Genomic DNA, 7,081 nt, shown 5'->3' with positions numbered 1-7,081 from the left:
CTATCGAATGATGATGTCCTCGCACAAAAATGCAAGACCCTCGGTTTTGGCAATTGCAATCGTCAAATAAAACCCAACAACTAAGAACCACAAATGCTATGGAACCATGCAAACAACGAAGGAACACTGGGAGCGACCCACAAATACTTAACTGAAGAGCAATGGCGTCACCAGGAAGGCCCGTCTATCGTCTCGCCGTACAAAGGACTACGCCAGGCGCCAAAACAGGTCGACAGTCAGGGCATCAGCCCGTCGCAGCCGTCAGGAGGCGGGGATCTTCGCGGGAAAAGACGTCGGGCCACTTATTTCGACAACTGGATCGATGAAGCGGGGTGCACCTTCCCTCTGAGATTTCACACTAAGTTCCTCACGATCGTCGGGCTTTGGACCGGTACCGCTGATGTCGCCCCACGTTGGGCGCCAACTGAAGGACTGGGTTATTCTAAGACCCAACGGTGCCAGGGGACAACACCTGAAACCTTCGTGGGTTACCTGTTCTGGCGTACAAAACACAGAGACACGGGACACTTCCAGCGACGTCAGAGATCAGCGTTTATTTACTGCAGGGATACAGAAATCACAAGAAGTACACAACGTGTAGGTTCTCGGAGACTGCTTCAAATTGCAAAAGTGGATCGCTCCTTTTATACACGTTTTTGCCATTGCACAGTATGGCGAACAAAGGTTACAACTCAGTTCCCACAGTAAACTTCAAAAGAGTCGTGTTCATGTTTCAGGAGGCCGGAACATAATTACAGCAGCATTGCCGGTTCCCAACTGTAAAAACATATCTACCCCGCAATAAAACACATTCCATTCTGACCGTAAACACATTAGGAAAGGGGACAAAAACAGATGCAAAGAAAGGACAAAGATGCACAACAGGTTAGAAAAGAGTGTTGGGAGTAATAAGGGAAACTTGATGACAGGATCAAAGACCTCGTGTCCAATGCATGCATGACTGAAACAATAGGCTAGCACGGCAAGATGAGCCTCGAGCGGGGCCATCTGCCTTCGCCGTGTCATTTCCCTTATCGTAAAAGTCACCCTCAAAGAAACACGTGTCCCTCGTGTAAGCTTGGGAGTCCCAGGGTCACGAAGCGGACAATGTCCGTTCGCTGGCTACTTGAGGGCAAGAAACAAAATGGATGCCGTATCTAAAATGGAACCCGAGGGTTCGGATGAACAAACCCAAAAATGAGACGAACCATACATGGTTGCGTAGCGAAACTGCGTACACCCACTATACTCGTCATTTGCGGTTCGTAGACACCAAACTCATCCATATTCATCACCACTCAAAAAGTGTTGTTCCGTCTCACACGGAACCTCAACACTCACTTCTTTGCAGGCACCCTCTCCAACAGACACAAGCAGCGCAATCACACATCCACATAAACACAAACACACACAGAAAACCAGCAAACACACACAAGCATACACACACTATTGAAACTACACCCACAAGAATCACAAACGCAACTCCCACAACCACAACAACCACACCAACCACCACAACAACACACTCATCATAACAAACACACTTACACAAAAACACACCTACACACAAAACAACACCAACCAAAAGCAAACGCACACACTCACCAGTCGAAAACACACATCCAAACATACACAACAAACACCAGACCCATATCCAACTGCCGAACATACAGACACAGTTCGGGCTGGACTGTTCCCATGAGGCACAGGGTCAAGACTGATTTGCATATGGCCATGTCTAAACTGGGGTGGTGTAGTGGGCAAAAGAACAATGGATTTAACCCAGATCTCTTGACTGGGGGAGAATGTATGCATTGTCAGCATTCCGTCCATCATTTGTTTGTTGTAACGCTTTTCGCCCTAAGTGGGATGGGTATTCCCAGACGTGGGACCCGTGCTCACTACACCACTGGAGTCAAGCTATCCTGGCTGATGACGGCTGATAGCCAGAAACCGGTCCTAGGATGCTTGATTCCGGTCCAGGGAAGACATGGCTTGGCAGTTTGGGCTGGACTGTTCCCATGAGGCACAGGGTCAAGACTGATTTGCATATGGCCATGTCTAAACTGGGGTGGTGTAGTGGGCAAAAGAACGATGGATTTAACCCAGATCTCTTGACTGGGGGAGAATGTATGCATTGTCAGCATTCTGTCCATCATTTGTTTGTTGTAACGCTTTTCGCCCTAAGTGGGATGGGTATTCCCAGACGTGGGACCCGTGCTCACTACGCCACTGGAGTCAAGCTATCCTGGTTGATGACGGCTGATAGCCAGAAACCGGTCCTAGGATGCTTGATTCCGGTCCAGGGAAGACATGGCTTGGCAGTTCGGGCTGGACTGTTCCCATGAGGCACAGGGTCAAGACTGATTTGCATATGGCCATGTCTAAACTGGGGTGGTGTAGTGGGCAAAAGAACGATGGATTTAACCCAGATCTCTTGACTGGGGGAGAATGTATGCATTGTCAGCATTCCGTCCATCATTTGTTTGTTGGAACATACAGACACAAGCACATCACCCACTTCAGCTCTCTCTACCTCCAAAAGCCACTCCTCTACCACCCCTCCTACCCTCATTCCATTTTTTTTTATTGTAAAAAGTACATGAAAGAATTATTGCAATAATTATTAAATAATTGTCATTTTACAATCTTTTTTATAGTATTAATACAGGTGTGCTTATTTTTACTTAATAAGTTAAAAAATAAACACATATGTATTATGCATTAGAAAAAATAGTTTGTAAGAGCAATTTTAAAATGCATGAGGCCAGTGCAAATGTAAACAGACAATTCAATGGAAAACAAGTACAAATAGTAGCTTACCTTCGATTTTGGCAATGGCAGAGTTGGTTTGCTTCGTAGTCCAGTAGCAGCAGCAAAGGAAGGACATGGACAGTTGGTTTCATGATGGAAACAGAAGTGGAAAAAAGAAAAATTGAAAATTTCTACCTTACATCCCTTCAAAACCGCCAAATCAGGTGTAGAGGTTCACCCTCCACAGATTCGTCAACGGCAAGGCACATCATAATTGGCCCGACAGAAATATTGGTTGGACTCCCTCCGACAGCCGTTTTTCCCTATGACGCCATCGATGCAGGAGGAAAATTCTGGCAGAGACGATTAGACTCGGACCGCCAAGTGGGCGGACGGATTTACTGACGCAAAAATGACGTCTGGGACCAGATCCGCCAAGATCTAAATCAGGCCCTTAGTGACCAAAACTCCCATTTTTCTTCCAAAAGTTTACTCATCTGCACAAGATGATGATATCAACAACAATAACACACCAATCTCAATGCAGCATGCAATGTTAACTAGCTAATCCTAGCACAACACCTGATGATACAACCAACCAATCACAGTGCTAATCACTACATGATCAAACAATTGCAGTGCGTCCACTTCAAAGGTTAATCGATCACAGTGCTGCTCTGGAAGCACAGGAGCTATGCGATATTATCCATAAACAAAAATAATGATTAACCCTGGGTGTAGTTCTCGAAGTAGCACTTCGCGAAGCTACGCAAAGTGCAGTTCGCACTACGCGAGCTACGCATAGCACTTCGCGAACTGCGTAGTACCTTGTTTGCACTGTGCCAGATGTGGTTTCCAATGATTGCACAGTGCGGACAAGCAACCGGCACTGTGCAATCATTGAAAATGGCATCTTGCACAGTGCGAGCTGTAGTTTCTGCTGCTCGAGTAGATTTTTACTCGAGCGGCAGCTTTCTCAACGCGAACTGGTAGTTTCTCATCGCGAGCGGTTGCGAGCATACGCGACCACTCGCAATGAGAAACCTGACCTCCTCGCGTTGGGAATCTCGCCGGGATGTTTATTTTCCATGCTCGCGATCGCCAACTTGATGTTGCTGATCGCGAACAAGGAAAAAGTCTCGCCGGGATGTCATTTTGCTTGCTCGCGGTCGCCAACTTGACGTCGAGGACCGCGAGCAAGCAAAAAATGACCACAGCACTACGCAACACTACGCTACGCGTGTTCGCACTGTACTACGTGCAATTCGCGTAGTGCAAAGTAGCGCAAACTTCGCAAACTACGCGAGCGTAGCGTAGTGCTTTGCCCAGGCTTAATAATGATAAGCTTTGTCATTTTTATCTAAATGGGAAACTGAAAATTCACAATTGCTTCACAGAAAGGGTGCAGTATGCTTGCATCTCTATTAGTCTCACTAAGGAAGTCCACAGTCATGGAGAACTCACCTTTAATTAATGCAGGTACTCTTGTGCACCAAGAAATAACAGATACCTCTTCAAATTAATATGCATTCACAACTTGACCCTTGGTAAATCCCTATGATGGTGTGAATGTCATGCCTCACAATACATACCTCTTCTTAGCAGACAGATACCAACAGTAGGTTTACATCTCAGGATCTTGGATTCTTTTTTCATATATCTTTGATCAAATCCAATAATCAGACCTTAAACCTTGACAATCAGCACATACATGGCAAAACATGTAGCCAAGAAACATGAATGAGAACTTAAAATGTCATAATAGACACAAAGCCCTCTTGAACACAACTTGGACATCGCATACTTGCAACTCAAAAATAAGACAAAAAGCATCAAGTTCACAATTTCAAGCAAATAACACATGAATCACAATAAGCACATGCAATATACATGAATGAACACCTAAAATTCGCCCTGCACACACACATAGCATTCTCAAAAACAATGAAGACACTACAGAATCACAACTCAAAACTTTGACAAAAACATCAAAATCACAATAACCAAAGACCCTACTATGTCGCAAATCAACGCTGCATAAGCATAGCGCTCACAACCAGCATACATTTCTCATTAACATTGAAAACCCAAACTACAATTCTCACAACGCACCACACAACATGAAAATATAACGTTTTCAATTGCACTGTCTACTACGGTGCATCACCCTACTTATACATTACTCACCTCCTCGAATTGTGTTTCAGCCTCACAAACATTGGAATGCTGCCATTAATCCATATGGAACCATAGGAATTCAGGAGTGTAGAAGTATTTAGTGTTAATTTAGTTTTGGGAGTTAAGTATAAAGGTCTTTTCAAATCCAATTAACCTATCCGGGTCCACCTGTACCCTTGCAAGTTCCGTTTGAAACTATCTTCTGCTACCAGAAAACTGATGTAGCGCTTTTTCCTGGTTTTCAATCTGATGCGCTGATGATGAATTGTAAACAGTGTTAATCCCCTATGGATTTTGTTGCTCTACAATTGGACTTTGTCAACATGTAAATTCAATATCAAATAACATTTTAGAATTCAATGTAAAGTGCAACGATCCCAACATCCCACCCAAATAGGCTAAAGAAACAACAAAACAGTTTCAAATCACATTTGTCAGCACTGTCTCACAGATTGAAATAATGTAGTTCCCATCCCCAGTTCTCCTGTGACACTTTATAGCTATAATACAAATGTGGTTACAGTCAAGGTTAAAATCGCATAAGAATCACACTGTAGTCTCAATAGGTGAGACCTTGGAAAATATTCACTTTGCTAACACAGCGTGAGAATGAAGCTTGAGAATCAATCATCATGTTGTACATGACAGAATGACACTGTTTTCAAAACATTGCCAACAGAATATCTTCTATACCTGAATATACAGTGTGAAAAAGACAGAAAAATGACTATCTGCAAGAATAAGATGGTGAAAGGCAGCCACAGCCGTTTTGAAATCCAGGCATACTTTATCAATGTTTGTTTTGTGCTAATTCCACTGTGTTAGTACAATTAATAATTTTTTATTAAAAACCGCTACAGCATGTGGAAAAAGGAGCCCAAAATATTATATGCTCTACCAAGACAAGTCAGTTCCGTCAACGTGTTCTTTACCAATAATTACAGCTCAAATTCCAACTCTATAAATTCTCCACGAAACAAGAATACAAAAAAATCCCCTACTCTCAAGGACTTCGCAGACAGTTAGGGTCCAGTTAAAACCCACTGTATTGCGCACAGGCAACATGGTGTCACTTGAAATACATTACATTGCAATTAACAAATGCTTGTGCTATGGGCTGCTTCAAAATCGTACTGAAACTAGCAAAAAAGCAAAGTGACCAAAGAGGGTTGGCCCATTTCCCCACTGAAAGCATAATTTCCTGCGGATGTATGCAATAGATAATTAGCAACTTAACAAACCAATGGCAAAAGAAGAATGGATTAATTAATTCATGATTACAATAAGCTGGGCAGACAGCTGAGTATAGGCGTGACCTCAAAGTTACCTAATTAACAAGCATTTTCAATGCAATAGATCTCACATTTGCGAGAGTTAGAGCTATTGGCGTTGTAAAGGACAATGGGCCTCATTTATGAAAAGTGACGCATCACTGCGTGAAAACAGTGATGCGCCACTTTTCACTGCGCCCTCCCTGCGACTCCAGTGATGCGTCATATTTACAGTATGACGCATCATGTCGCAAGGAGTCACAGATACGTCAGTATTTCTGACGTATCTGTAGGCGCAAAAGTGACGCATCGCTGGAGTGTGTCACAAAAGTGACGCAACTCCAGCAATGTGTCCTTTCACATGGGGCAAGCCCCATGTGAAAGGGCCTGCGTCAGTCTTACGCCTGCCTTGAGGCAGGCGCAAGAAATTGACGCATTTGCACCCTAGAAGTGGCGCAGTGAAATCTCGTAGATTTCACTGCGTCACTTCTACGACCCTTTGTTGCGTCAAACCGCCCCCCTTGCATACATTATACCTGGCGCAGGTATAATGTGGCGCAGGGGTTTACAAAGTGACGCATCTACCTAGATGCGTCACTTTGTAAATATGGCGCAACATGGCACATGTTTTACGCCACTGGTGCGTCACAAAAAGTGACGCACCGGCGGCGCAAAAGTGACGCAGGGGCTCATAAATGAGCTCCAATGTGTTTTACCTATGTGTTTTGGTTTGGAGTGGATATGTGGTGTGGCATGGAATTATATGGTTAGGACTGGTACTGTGTGACATGGAATAGGGTGGTGTGTAGTGTAATTATGTGGTTTGGTGAATAGATAGGGTGAGAGCTGCAGAGAATAGGTAGACATGAAGATAGAGA

This window comes from Triturus cristatus, chromosome 8 (genome assembly GCF_964204655.1).
Source record: "Triturus cristatus chromosome 8, aTriCri1.1, whole genome shotgun sequence".
NCBI classification, from domain to species: Eukaryota; Metazoa; Chordata; class Amphibia; order Caudata; family Salamandridae; genus Triturus; species Triturus cristatus.
Note: the sequence above shows the minus strand (reverse complement) of the source record.